The following is a 14,260-nucleotide window of genomic DNA, read 5'->3' as shown; positions in this document are numbered from 1 at the left end:
AACACCTGTGTGTGGATGGGCTGTCTCAAGGACCTGTGACTGCCCCAGGTGATCGTCCAAGGGATTACATCATGTTAACTACCGGCAGAGCTGGGACAGCGCTTCCCAAAGAAGTGAGCTGCACGATTACACCAGAGAGCAAAGAGAACTGCAGTGCTGGGCCCACACTGGAGACAAAGGGACATTCTTAGTCCCAGAGATCTGAAACCCCTTTATGTTGGAAAGTACTCAGGCTCTTCTTAGAGCAGGTCATGTGTGCACTTTTCATGATGTGCCCTTGGGTGTGACCTGCAGGCTCACAGAGCCTACCTGCAAGATTTGGCCTTGGGGAGATGGGTGTGGGTCCCCGCCAGAGCACTGAGTACCCTGAGCTACAGAATCTCCTCCCTCAGCCCTTACCTGGAGTTTCATTTTCAGAAAGATATTCCTGCTTCACATTGATATTTCTGTGAGCTGTCATTATTGCAAATATTCTCAAGGCCTGAGAAGGAGTTTGTGCAATTCGATGGCAAGAAGGGCTCTTGTAGCAGATGCAAGAGGCACTTGGATGACATAAGGGAGAGAAACAAGTATGATTCTTCCCAGAAGGAAGTGCCCATATGATTGATGTGGAGGGGAGGGGGACTTTTCCAATTCAGAGCATCCTTAGTACCAAGGGCCAAAAGTTCGACCCTGGATTATTACAGGGCTTTGCTTGATGTCATGTGACCAGGCTTGGTCCCTATCCTCCTCTTCTCGACCCTCTAGTAAAACTCATTCTTCTTCTATTAGTTCCTATTAAGATGTCACACTGGGAGACTTTTTCCTGCTGTGGGAGGTTCCTGTTCTGTGGACTAAGAAGCTTATTCCCAAAAAGAAGTCTCTACATTTACAATGTTTCCTTATACCTGGTTTCATAAGAGTTGATCGTTAAAATTATCAGAGATTTTTGCAAGCTAACTGTTGAATAGTCAGTAGCTTCAAATCAGCCATGGTGGGACTCTTCAAAGAAATTTATACCATACAAATGCACAGAACTGGGGAAATTCCACCCCCCTCAAAATAAACACAGACAAGAACAGGGTAGTGCAGTTAGGGAAGATTACAGCAAGAGCAGTTGTCCCAAGTCAGGACAGAAGTCACATGTTTTCTGGGGACAGAAATGCATTTCCAGGTTCAGACCACTCTGCCAAAAGAGTGGTAAAGGAAGAGGTCAGTGTGTATTAGAAGCCAGAGCACCAGCTGGGTGAGGTGGTGCACACCTGTAATCCCAGCAGCTCAGGAGGCTAAGGTAGGAGGATCATGTGTTCAAAGCCAGCCTCAGCAATTTAGTGAGGCCCTAAGTAACTTAGTAATACCCTGTCTCAAAATTAAAAAAAAAAAAAAGGTGGGGGACTGGGGATGTGGTTCAGTGGTTAAGCACTCCTGGATTCAAACATGGTACTAAAAAGAAAGAAGGAAAGGAAGAAAAAAAGAAAAAAAGGAAGGAAGGAAGGAAGGAAGGAAGGAAGGAAGGAAGGAAGGAAGGAAGGAAGGAAAGAAGGAAGGAAGGAAGGAAGGAAGGAAGGAAGGAAGGAAGGAAGAGAGAAAAGAAATAAAAGAAGCCAGAGCCCCAGGAGAGACTTGAGGAATTTAGGGGCTACACCTGGCATCTCTCCTCATATGTCCTACAGGGGCATTACTAAGCAGAGAATGGCATTGCTTGGGCACCATCCTGGTACTTGGTACCACAGCAGCATCTACTCCATGGACTCCATCCCAGGAATGGATCTGGGACCATACAGAAGCTCTTGATTTTTCTCTGGAGGAAATGGAAGCATCGCTGCTGCCTAGGATGAAAAAGAAGGGCCTCCCCGGGCTTCCCTAAAGAAGGTCACATAAACACAGTCCACCCCGGAAAAGAGGGTGCATCGTCCCCTCACCTCCAGTCATACGTCTCAAGCAGGGCAATGTGATGTCCACTCCTTCATTCCTGGATGATTATTTGAAAAGCTTTATAATCATCATTTTAAAGCAAATTAGATACTGCTGTCTCCTTGTGCTTGTTGTGAACCAGAGAGTCAAACCATTCATCACAGCCCAACCTAAATAATAGATATGCAATAAAATGTAAACTCACAGCCATTAAGGCAGCCACAAAATGAGTTCCCCCAGCTATAAAGGCTTGACCTGCAGGCACTCGGAGCACATGAGTTTGACATGCAGCCACTCAGAGTACACGGGGATCAATGGTTTTTCAAAGTCACAAGAATGCTAAACTAAACTCCCATGGCTGTGGGAATAGATTTATGGTTCAGTGAATTTTACATAGGTATATGAGACATACAGATACAACTTATTACCCAGCAATCAATAGGCATTAAAGGAATCTCACTAAAATCCAAAAAAGTCATATGTCGGACATCTCAGCAACGCCATTTTGGACATAATTTTAAAAACTGGAGCCGATAGACTGGCAGCAGTTAAAAATTTGGAATTTGATTTTCTAGTCTCTATTTTTCCAGTGTCCAAAATGGGGTCTTCAAGGTGACTCCAACCCTATAACCCCTTTCCCCTGCTCCCCCTTTTGGTACCAAGGATGGAACCCAGAGGCACTTAACCGATAAACCACATCCCCCAGCCCTTTTTATTTTTTATTTTGAGACAGGGCCTTGCTAAGTTGCTGAAACTGACTTTGAACCCACAATCCTCCTGCCTCAGCCTCCCGAGCTGCTGGGATTACAGGCATGCACCACCATGCCAGGCCCCCTGCAGCCTTTTGAAGCAGACTTGGTTGCTCTATTAAAGGATGATGGATTTGGGGGTGTTTTCCCTACAGAAGTGACTTGTATGTGTAAGTTTTTGAGGCCAGGGGTAGGGGGCTCCTACATTAAGTCTTCCCATGCAGCTAGCCTGGCCTTCACTGGGCAGGTGTCTGTCATAATCTGCAGCTGGTTGAGGATGAGATCTTGGCTGGTGGCTGCCCGTGCTCAGCTGAGCTGGTTCATGGTAGGTCTATACCTCCTTCCTGGCTCTGAGGAATAGGTGACTCCTCCAGAGACAGGGCATAGGGCAGGTAATAGAGCCATGGGAATCAGTTCCATCTCCAGTCAGAGCAAAGGCTCCCAATCACCTGTCACCATATAGTGACCAGAATGAACTAGGAGGGTGGCATCTCAGGCCCCTCTATCACCTAACGTGGTTTTGGCATCTAAAGCCAAAGGGAGGTCTAGGAACTCCAAGTGGGCTACCCTGTCCACACACACCCCCACCCTCCCTTCCCACCTCTCCATCAGGGAGCAGAGGCACGCAGCCCTGCAGAGGCAGGGACCCAGGCTCCAAGGCAGCTGGTGAACAATATGCACCCTGGCCCTGTCTGTCCATCACAGTCAATTAATCTAAAAGTCGCTCATCTAAAAAGCTCCTCAATTATGTATGTTTTGCACTTTCCTGAGTACTCAGGTTGGGTTCATGGGGAAAAAACATGTTGCTTAAATGAGGATTTTTCTCTCTTTAAATTCATTATAAGTTTCTTCTGCTTTTTAGAAAGATACTTGTCCTTTTAATTAATCCTTTGAGGGCAACCCCAGCAAACGCGTTGGATGTAAGGGAAGGGTTTGAGCAGCTAGGGGTGCAGAATAAAGGGCTTCCCGTGGTAATGTTCAGGATCATCAGGGCCACAGGGCACTGACTGGGTGGGGGTCAGGCCCCCTCCCTCGCTTCTGCTTGTAAGCTCCAGGCGAGCAGCAAGGAAAATGGTATTTTTATCTGATTTAGTGCCCTACTTCTGTAGGCAGGGCAGCTCTGAATCCAATGCAATGGTCAGTTGGCAAAGTTGGAACTGTTTTTCTGCCACTGTTGCTGCGAAGTGGTGTGGCTTCACTGTCCACGTCCTTATCCCCTAGATGGAAGGTGCCTGGCTCAGGTCCAGACTTCCACCCGCTGAACGTCAACCAGTCCTCACACCACCCTGGGAAGAACAAAATGGCTGGATAAAATGGCAGCAAGCATCCTCACTAACCAAATCTATTTGGCTCTTTATCTGTGGAAGGTGAGCTTGGATAGGAAGTTCAGTGACAAGCATACTGCTTTATCTCACCCCATTTAGTTCCTGAGTCATGAAGAGCACATAGAATGATCATGGATAGCATGGGTTTTGTCAAAACTTCCATCTGGATTTACTTGGAGATTTGAATTTGGGGGAGCAAGCAGTGCCTGTGGACTGACTTCAGTTTGGGCTGACAGCAAAATTACCAGTGCCAAAGATATCCCTTATTCCAGAGAAGGAAGCTGGTCACCTCACACAGGACCTGCAAGTGAAGTGGCCACACACTGGATTCACAGTGCTTGTCCCCTTTACTCTCTCAAGGGCACAAAATGGTTCCAGTGGAGTGGCCAAAGGAGGAATTGAAAGTTGAAAGACAGAAGTGTGTGTCTCATCAGTCCCCTTCCCAAGGACAGGGAATGGTCTTCTGATTTCAAGCATAGAGGTGGGCTTTGTAGAATCTGCTACATGAGCTTGCCAAGAGCCCCTGAGGCCAGAACTCAATAGCTGGGTTAGGGTCAGTGTACTATCTGAGTGTTTTGCTGTTGAGTATTGATGTAGTTAGTAATGGGCCCTTAATACTCCAATTGCATAAAGAGATAACCAAGCATTTAACATGGGCCAGCACTATGTATTATGTCCACTTTTACAGATAAAGAATTGTTTTTAAAACTCAGAGAAGTTAAGCTGCCAACCTAAGGTTACACACGCATCCAGCAGGTAGCAGAATCGGGATTGTACCCACCATCTGATTCCAGAACTTTCTCATTCATTGCAACTCCTCCATATTTTCCAGTGAAGAGAATCTCACTGTCCCCAAAGTGATTTCCTGAAACATCAAGCCCTAGCTCATCAGTCTTCTTCAGGAAGTCTTCCTCGATTTCTCTTCCCTCCACCAAGCCCCACACCCCTTCCTCTGTGTGTCCACAGCCCTGGGTTTATCTCTATATAGTAATAAACCTAGGGGCTGCTGGTTAAGAGTGTGGACCCAGAGTCCAAGTCAGACCTGGATTTGGATCCTTGTTCTGCCACTTACTAGCTATGTGACTTGAGACAGCTTTTTACCAGAGGTTAGGCTAACTTCAAGTTCCCCTTCTGTAAAAAGGGCATAACAACCACCAGTAGGGTTATTCAGGACTCAGTGAGATAATTTACACAAAGTGATTAGCATGATACCTCGCATGAGGTAAGTGTTAAAGTACATCTTAGGTCAGTGATCGAGGCGGTGAGAATGGCCATGAGGACATGTGTGCGCCCTCTCTCCCAGCCGTCACTGTTCTTCCCTCGTAGACCCTAGCTGCGATAAGGGTAGAGACTGTTCTCCTCCTGCTGCCATGTACCTGGAAGTCCTTGGTAATGCTGCTCTGTGAGAAAATGAAGTCTGTGGAGAAATATACTTGGCAAGCAGGAGTCTGAATGTGATATGACTATGACTCAGGATCCCAGAGGGCCTTTTCCTGTCTCCGGAGGGCCTCAGGTAAGAAGGAGCAGAGGTAGGGCGTTGTGGGGGCCTGCTGCTAGGCCGCTGGTGAGGGAGCATGGGCCAACCTGGAGCGGGCCAGAGAGAGCACCCACATGGCTGCCCTTGGCAGCCCAGATATCCTGGGCTGCTGACCAAGGGACTAGGTGTCCCTGCCTCCCACATGAGCGAATGAGGCCTTCATGAACACCAAAACTATTCATCCCAGAAAGCCCCATCCTACTCCCAGGGCCACTCATTGACCATTCAGCTCTCCTCAGGATAAGTAAGCTCTTAGGCCATTAGGCTGCCTGCCCGCTGTTTAATTACCTCCCCCAACAACTGTGCACAGAGATAAGAGCTCCTGCTAAATACTATGCCTCAGCCCTGTGGTTCCTACCACCCACAGCCCATGCCCCAAGGAGGCAGCAGACCTTGGCTGCAGGGCTCCAAGCTCAGCCCCCTGCCCTGGCTCCTCCCAGCAGGAGCTCAGCTCTGTGGGTGTGCAAATCCACACATCTCATTCATGGAGGACGGATTTGTAGTTCCTCAGAGCTCAGCTGCTGGGAACCCAAAACACACCAGTGCAGCCCCCACAGCACCTCCCTCCAACCTCAAGCCCTGTTACTAAGACATTGGGAAAGGACAGCCTGTGGTTTTGAAGCCTCTACCACAGAGGGCCCAGTTGAAAACTGGAGATCTTGGCAGCCCTAGGACCCAAGCCAGGTCCTGGAAGGCAGGTTTCCAGAGCACTTAGGCCCCCAGCTCACTTGGGTGCAGAACTGTACAAGGGAGACCACTACTGGGGGTCTGGGGGAGTCTGCCATGGAGTTGGTGTACACCAAGTCACTGAGTGGCCACGCAAGGGACAGGCCATCAGCCACAACATTTCAGAGGAGGTTGAACAGGACAGAGATAGGACCATGACCAAAGGTTCAGGAATTGAGATGGGAAGACTTAAGAGGAAGAAAACCAAGAACAATAAGGCAGCATCAGGTCGACACTTCTAGAGCCCACTCTCTGGCAAGCACCCAGCTGTGAGCAAGACTGCCCCAGCCCCTGACTGCAGGGAGCTTGTGGTCTTGGCAGAGAGGCAGTTGGGGAACAGAAAGGCAGACAAACAAAACAGAAGCTGAGCCAGAGTGCGCTGGGTGCAGAGAGGACCAGCCATCCACAGAGAGGTCAGGGAGGGACATTTGAGCCAAGACCTGAGCACCATGTTGGAGAAAGCCAGGCAAAGAGCAAGGAGAAAGCCATTCCAGACAGTGGGGCAGCCTGTGCTCCTGCAAGGCTGAGGATGCAGTCCCCAGGGTGCAGTGGTGACAGGTGTGGCCCAGGCCACAAAACTCAGACCAAGAAGCAGGTGCTGGGAGAAGCCCACATGGGGGAGGACTCTTCCCAAGCAGCCACTCCACCTGGCCAGAGTGGCCTGCCAGCTGGTGAGGCCCCATCACTGCAGGTGCCAGCCCAAGCAAATCACTGGAGTAGGGACCAAGTATCAGTGGAGAGCTGGGTGTAGCCTTTGAAGCTTTCCAGTAATGACTATCAGGACAGAAAAGTGAGCAGAGTATTCTCTAAGGTCCCAGTGTCCAGTCTCTTTCCTGTTAGGGTCTCCCTTGCTATATGAAAGTAGAAACCCAGCCAAGGGTGAACATGTGCCTCCAACTGCCCTAGTGTGCTGGAAAAGCCATCTGTGGTCCTTCGGCAGGTATCCGTGAGTGCCACATGGAGAGCAGGGGTGGCAGGGATGAGACTCCCATCGATGCATTAGAGCTCTGGCTGGGACAATCTCTGCTCTCTACACCTTGGAAGTATCGATTCTGAGCAGAACTGATGCTTGCTCTCTTTCCTTGAACCAGATTTTCCTCCTCTTCTTCTTCCTCTTCTTCCTTAGACCCATGCTGCCTCTTTCCCATCTCCAATTTCTTCCTCCTACCAGGTGTGTTGAGACCCAGCACACTCTAGCTATTGTCTAGAGCTGAGTCTTCAAGCATTTCCATTTTGTAAAGATCCCAGCTGGAAGCTGCCAATGGCCTCAGAACACAGCTATTGAATAGTAGAAAATGAACTAATTACAGGTTGTTATTGAAAATCTATTATACACAATTTGCAAAGAAAACTCATTAAAATATGATGCCTTGGTGATTTTTTTTTTTAAACCCTCCTTTTAGATAGGCCCAGATGGGGTAGTTGGATACCTTGTCTGTCATTGTTCCAGGGTTGCAGAGCAGTGTCACAAAGCCCAGCCTGACTTCATGTACCATGGAGAAACTCAAAATTTTGCATGGAACAGAGAGTCTGCTGAATGTTAGTAAATACTTTAAAGTGGCTGCAGAGGAAACAAAGAATTTCATTACAAAGATATAAAACATGAATGATTGAAATGTCAGCTTTTTACCAGGATAGCACAGTATTGTTCTCGTAAATCTCAGTGTTTTTGCAAAGCTTTTGTGAGGATTTCAACATGCAATTAAGCCCTGAAGATCACATTTCCAATTCTCAAGCTTGCTTCCTTGGATCATGGTGTTGTGAAGGCTCAGGATGGGAATGGCTGAGCCATCCAAACCCCAGATCTCGGAGAGATTCCTGATGTGGCCAAGGCTGCCTCCAGGATCCAAGCAAGAGCACAGGAACCAGCCAGGCAAGCATGCCTGTAACCCCAGAGATTTGGGAGGCTGAGATAGGAGGATCATGAGCCTCTGCAACTTAGTGAGGCCCTAAGCAACTCAGTGAGACCCTGTCTCTAAATAAAATACAAAAAGGACTAGGGATGTGACTCAGTGGTTAAGCACCTGAGTTCAATCCCCAGTACTTAAAAAAAAAAAAAAAAAAGGAACAAAGCTTGGCAAAACACAGGGTGCAGCCCCAGCCCACTTCCTTCTTGGCCTACCAGCAGCACCCTCACCTCAGTGTTGGGTGAGAGGTGTGGACTGTGAGGCACCCGGTGATGACCAGGTGTTCTAAGGCATGGGAAGGCCCACCTAGGTGTGTTTCTGAAAGGTAAACCCTTCCTAAAGATGTATCAACCCAGGAAGGATGCATGGAACACAGTCGCTTGTCCCTTACCTTGTTAGTCTGCCCTTCCTCTCCAGGCACCTTTCTCCAGGCTGTGGGACAGTGCCCAGCAAGCCCCTACGTCCAGCACTCCAAGGGCCCAGCCCGTGGGTCACACAGGGAATAAGATGGGTCCTGAGCTAGAGAGTGATGGACAGGTAAGAGGAACTTCACTCCTGTGAGGCACAGCCACTGACTGAGTAAGCAGCCTGTGGGCCGCACTCAAGGCTGGGTGCACACAAGCCCCAAGAGCTGGGTGGCCTCTGATGAGGAACTTTCTGAAAAGTCACACTTTGGGGACAGACGAGCCCTAGATAAAGCAACAACTGCTTGCCAAAGACACTCAAGAGTGGAGGAGGAGCCAGAAATCCCAGACCACAGGCCAGTGTCCACCTTAGATTTTCCAGGCATCCACAGTCCCTACTGACTCCCTGGCCCTCCCCTTATTATGGCCCTTAGAGAGCAACTCTTCAGCTCCAGAGGCTGAGGGCACCTCCCTGACCCAGAGCCCAGTGTTTCCCCAGGCCCTCCCTCTGAGACAGGGAGGGTGGTAGGTGGCTGGAATACAGACAGAGTCTGCCTTGGGTGACACTAGAGAGTGTCACCAGAGATCGAAACACGGACAAAGCACAAGTCAAGAAGGGCAAAGAGGAAGGAAGGGATGCTTCTGGGAGTGGGCCAGGTTGTTTTTTTGTTTTGTTTTGTTTTGTTTTGTTTTGTTTTGGTTAGGTTTTTTTTTTTCTTTCATTAAACATTTTTTTATTGTAAACAAATGGGATACATGTTGTTTCTCTCTTTGTACATGGCATAAAGGCATACCATTTGTGTAATCATAAATTTACATAGAGTAATGTTGTTCGATTCATTCTGTTATTTTTTCCCTTCCCCCACCCCTCCCACCCCTCTTTTCCCTCTATACAGTCCTTCCTTCCTCCATTCTTGCCCCCCTCCCTAACCCTAACTCTAACCCTAACACTAACCCCTTCCTCCCCCCATTATGTGTCCTCATCCACTTATTAGTGATATCATTCATCCTTTGGTTTTTTGAGATTGGCTTATCTCACTTAGCATGGTATTCTCCAATTTCATCCATTTGCCTGCAAATGCCATAATTTTATCATTCTTTATGGCTGAGTAATATTCCATTGTATATATATATATATATATATATACCACAGTTTCTTTATCCATTCATCAATTGAAGGGCATCTAGGTTGGTTCCACAATCTGGCTATTGTGAATTGAGCAGCTATGAACATTGATGTGGCTGTATCTCTGTAGTATGCTGATTTTAAGTCCTTTGGGTATAGGCCAAGGAGTGGGATAGCTGGTCAAATGGTGGTTCCATTCCAAGTTTTCTAAGGAATCTCCACACTGCTTTCCAGAGTGGTTGCACTAATTTGCAGCCCCACCAGCAACATATGAGTGTACCTTTCTCCCCACATCCTCACCAATACCTGTTGTTGCTTGTGTTCTTGATAATCGCCATTCTGGGAGTGGGCCAGGTTGTTACTGGCATTTGTTCCAGCTGGAGGACAAGGCCAACAGGAGAGATAGAGAAACCTGGAACTTTCCACCTGGAAGGTATTCAGCCTGGTACAAAGTAGGTGCTTATGGAAAGGACAAAAACAATGATGAACTTTTTGTTTTGTTTTGTTTCCATTGTAAAGAGAAAAGGTTCAGAGTGGTTGTAACAGTTCCCAGAAAGAAGGAAGAACAATCGGGGGGTCGCCTTGTTTCCCCCATAGTTCCGCAGGTGTTCCGTAAGGGGATGTGGGGTTAGCAGAGAGGTGCTGGCTTTCCACCATACTCCTACTCACTGCAGTCTTTGTGGGGTTTCTTTTCCCCAAAAGCTGACTTTCCACTGGACCTTGTCAAGCCACACTTAGCTCCCTTTATAACAGTGCATCTGACAAGTCCTTACCAAATATCTCCCGGAAGCTTCCTGGACACTGCAAGGAGGCTGAAGTCCAAGAAGTAGAGTGGGATGAAAATGCACTTTTCCATAATGTGTCTGGACTCAAATCTTATCTGTGAAGGGCCTGCAAAGTTGGGGGGTCATAGTGGTTTGTAGCATTGGTCTTTCTGGCTCTTTACCGTCTTCAGAAGCAGAAAAGGGGGACCACAGCAAGGACAGCAAGAGAATAAGTCCATTGGAAGGTGTTTCCCAGTGACAGAGGAGCAGAGGTGCTGACTCTTTGTAGGAGAAGGCACACCTACTAATGGCCACTTGCTCTGAGCCCAGAGTTTAACTTGCACAGACCATGGTAGGGTTCTAGGGTCCCAGACTTTGCCTCCATGTATGAAGTCTGGTGACATCTCTGGACTGTGGGCTCCTGCTGTCACTGGGACAAGCAAACTCTCATAACTAGTTGGTTGAACCTCAGGCTGGACACATGAGAGGCACAAGCAGGAAAATAGTTTGGTTCTCCCCTGTGACTTCACTGGAAACCAGAGCTTCTCCCTGCTGCAGGCTGAGGATGGGGAGCTGAGGATACACCGCATTTGGCCACCACCACGAAGGAACCTAGTGTCTCTGGTCAGCACGGGGTATTTGGTAATGGTTTTCTATTTCAAGCTGCAACCAGCACCTCAGAAGCAGTCCCTCTAGCACCCCGCTTCCTTCATAAATCTGCCTGGGGAGGGTGCAGGGAGCCCAGCAGGCAGGCCCCAGGCAGCCGGCTGCTGAGTCTTGGAGAGTTCTTTTCCAGATGGTGTGGGCATTTTGTTTTCAAACAGGGGCTTCAGGCAGAACAACTGTTGTGCACCTGTTGAGACTGCAAATCGCATCCAGCTGGGGAGAGACAGGGGCCCAAAGGATGCTCTCCTATCTCCATAGGTGGTGGGCGGGTAGGATGCAGCACAGGGCTCCCCCATGCCCCCTGGTCTCTGAGCTCACAGTCTCCTTGGACACTCTCAAGCCTCCTCAGACAGCCTCCACCAGCCAGCTGCTAATTGTTCTCACTGAGCGTTCCCTGCAGGCCAGATGCTGCACATGGCAGATAGCACCTCTCCTGACCCCCAAGTTCTGAAGATGAGGAAACTGAGACCCAGGGAGACTAGAGGCTGCAGAGCCTAACTCAAAGCTATGTCTTCAATAATAGACCAGAGGGTGAACTAAGTACTCAGAGAGTTGCAGCCCCTGCTGTAGCCAGGACCCCCCACTGGAGTCATTTCCCCCACCCCACCCCCATGCTGCTACGGAGGGCATGGCCCTGCACCAGTGTGCACTCTGGGAATCGTGAAGTGGTGCTTTCAGACGCATGGTACGCAGATCCCTTTCAGGCTGGAGCAGACATCATGCCAGGAGCAGATTTCCTGTCCCAGAGATTGATGGGCAGTCGATGAGGAAAGCTTCAGAGCTTTCAGTTCCACAGGGAAAGCAGGTCCCCAAGGAGCAGGCCTGTTGTTCAGAACAGGTTCCCCATGCTCCCTGAGTTACCCAGGCGCCCAGGAGTGTGCTTCCTCTGAAGCACGAAACCCACCACATTCAAATCCCTTCCCAGCTCCCACAGACAAATGTACTTCCAGAGACTCCTCTTGCCAGCCCTGCCCAGCCCGAGTGTTGATCCTGTTAGAACATGCTGGTGCTCCAGAGTAGCTTCAAAGTCAGGGAAGTGGCAGCTTAGAAACGAAGGTCACATCCCCGCCTTTCGGGTGTGTTCAGGACACCCATCCCTGGGGCTCACTTACTGACACCTTGATGAAGGCTGCCAGCTGTCAGAGGAGCTCTCAGGAAGCCCTGGGCTGAGAACTGGCCAGGCAGCTGCTGGGCCACAGGCGGGGCTGCCATCCTTTAGTGCTCAGGGCACAGTAGAAATTTTAAAGGTCAGTGGAATCAACCTGTGGGTGACACAGACAGAACAGATGGGAACAGGTCAGGAGTTGGGCCTAAGAGGACTAGAGGTCAAATTACTCAACATTGAGAAAGCTCCTGCCACTGGCCAAGGGTCCCCTGCCAATCCCACATACCTGCAGGAGCAGGCAGGCTCTCTCCCTGTGGTCAGCAAAGGCCTGCATCACAGGCCCCAGCCCATTGGAGCAAAGCCGGTGCAAGGTGAGGCTGAATGTGGCCATCCTGCCGCCTGCCCTGTCTTCCCCAAGAGCCCTTGAAGCCTATTTGGGATTCCAAGTTCTGTTCAATTGTCCTGGGTCCCACCTCCCCAAACCCCCCAAGGTCAAAGTACCCACCTCCCTGTGCTTTCAGCCAAGGGTGTACACCTTCCCAGGCAATGTGTGCATGGGAGGCTTTGAAGGTCCCGCGGAGCAGCCTTTCAGGGAGGGCAGCTTCGTTGATTGAGCAATACCACTGTGCTTCCACTTGAGATGTTTTTCTTGCACTCTGTAGATTAAATTAACATGAAGGTATGGCTGAGCAGGGCCCCTTGTCCCTGGAGTCTGCTTTCCATTCTTTAGAGGCTGACTTTGTCCAAAGTGGACACACTTTGGAATATTCATGACCAGCCTCCCTGCCTTCCCACCTGCCAGTCACCACCTGGGAAGAGTTTGAAAACAGCCGGTATGAAAGAGAAGGGGCATGGGGAGGAAGGAGAACTCAAAGCAGCAGGGTGTGCAGCTGAGTACCAGATCTGGGCAGTGGTGGCTTTGGAAAGGAGGGAGGAATTGAGGGTTAAGTGAACCTAGGGTGAGGGACTGGGGATATCTGGCCCTGTGGGCTCTGCTCCATGCTCCTGTGTCCACCTGTCTTGCAAGTCAAGAGAGTTTATCAATCTTGCCTGAAGGGCATGGACCCAGGCCAAGCCCATGATCCCTGGCTGCCAGACTTCAGGCCCCAGACACTCTATAAGCAGCACTGGTCACAGGCCCCAGAGTCTGGGCATCTCAGTGTTAAATGGGCTGGGTTGAACTTGACTGACAGCACCCAATTCTACTGCTTCAAAGAACAGTGTCTCAGAAGGCTGAGATCCTTGCTGGCTCTGTGATGTCTGCAAACAAAAGTCTTCCATGCTGCCCAGGGTGCTAGAAGTGGTCTTCATTGTAGGGGAGTGGTTTGATCCTTTCAATGGCACAGCCACAATGGCCCTGGCCCAGGCTCAGCACCCACCCTGGGTGTGCAGGGATGGCTTCCTGAAGACCAGTTCCTGATCCTCAGATGAGGATGCCCTGATGCCATAGGGACTTACAGGCAAGTGGCCTATAAGCAGTTGTCCCTTGGGTCTCTACAGAGGACATCAAACTCCCAAAGGGAATTGAGGCAGGTGCCAAGTGGCTGAGCACCATGACTTAATTTATTGGAAGAAGCCTGCCATTGTGACAGCCATGGTCTTTGAAGTCACCAAGCCAACAAAGTTAGGAAGCTCTTGGGCTTCTGCTCTAAGCAAATGTGAGTTGAAGGAAATGCCTCAAATGGAAGCAACAGGTGCCTAATTGCCCTCATATAGCCATGTGTGCCTAGCATCTGCTTTAGGCAAGGTCTGGTCTGGGCCCTAGGAAGAGAGTGGTGACATAGTCTACAAATTTTCTACTGAGAGAACAGTTCAGGGTTCACAGCCAGGAAGCCCACCCATGATGGACATCTGCTGTGTGGGCAGGACACAGCACTGAACACACGGTGCAGAGGTATCTCGGCTTGGAGGCTGAGAATCATGGGGCTCCCAGCATGCTGCACTGCTTGCTTTGGAAGCTGTGTAATTAATTTCAGGTGATAATACAGCAATAATAGCTGATGCTAAGCTGTTCTAAGTGGATTCATTAATCCTTACAACAATCTATGAGGGAGGAGT

At 49.5% G+C, this 14,260-nt stretch overlaps 1 protein-coding gene across 1 annotated transcript in view; it reads left to right on the top strand.

The window, feature by feature from the left end:
* FSTL4 (follistatin like 4) overlaps positions 1 to 14,260 on the top strand; it is a 399,917-nt gene that overhangs the window by 278,274 nt on the left and 107,383 nt on the right. The window lies entirely within an intron of this gene.

Source organism: Sciurus vulgaris, assembly GCF_902686455.1.
Source record: "Sciurus vulgaris genome assembly, chromosome: 6".
NCBI lineage: Eukaryota > Metazoa > Chordata > Mammalia > Rodentia > Sciuridae > Sciurus > Sciurus vulgaris.
This window is presented reverse-complemented; position numbering and strand designations above follow the sequence as displayed.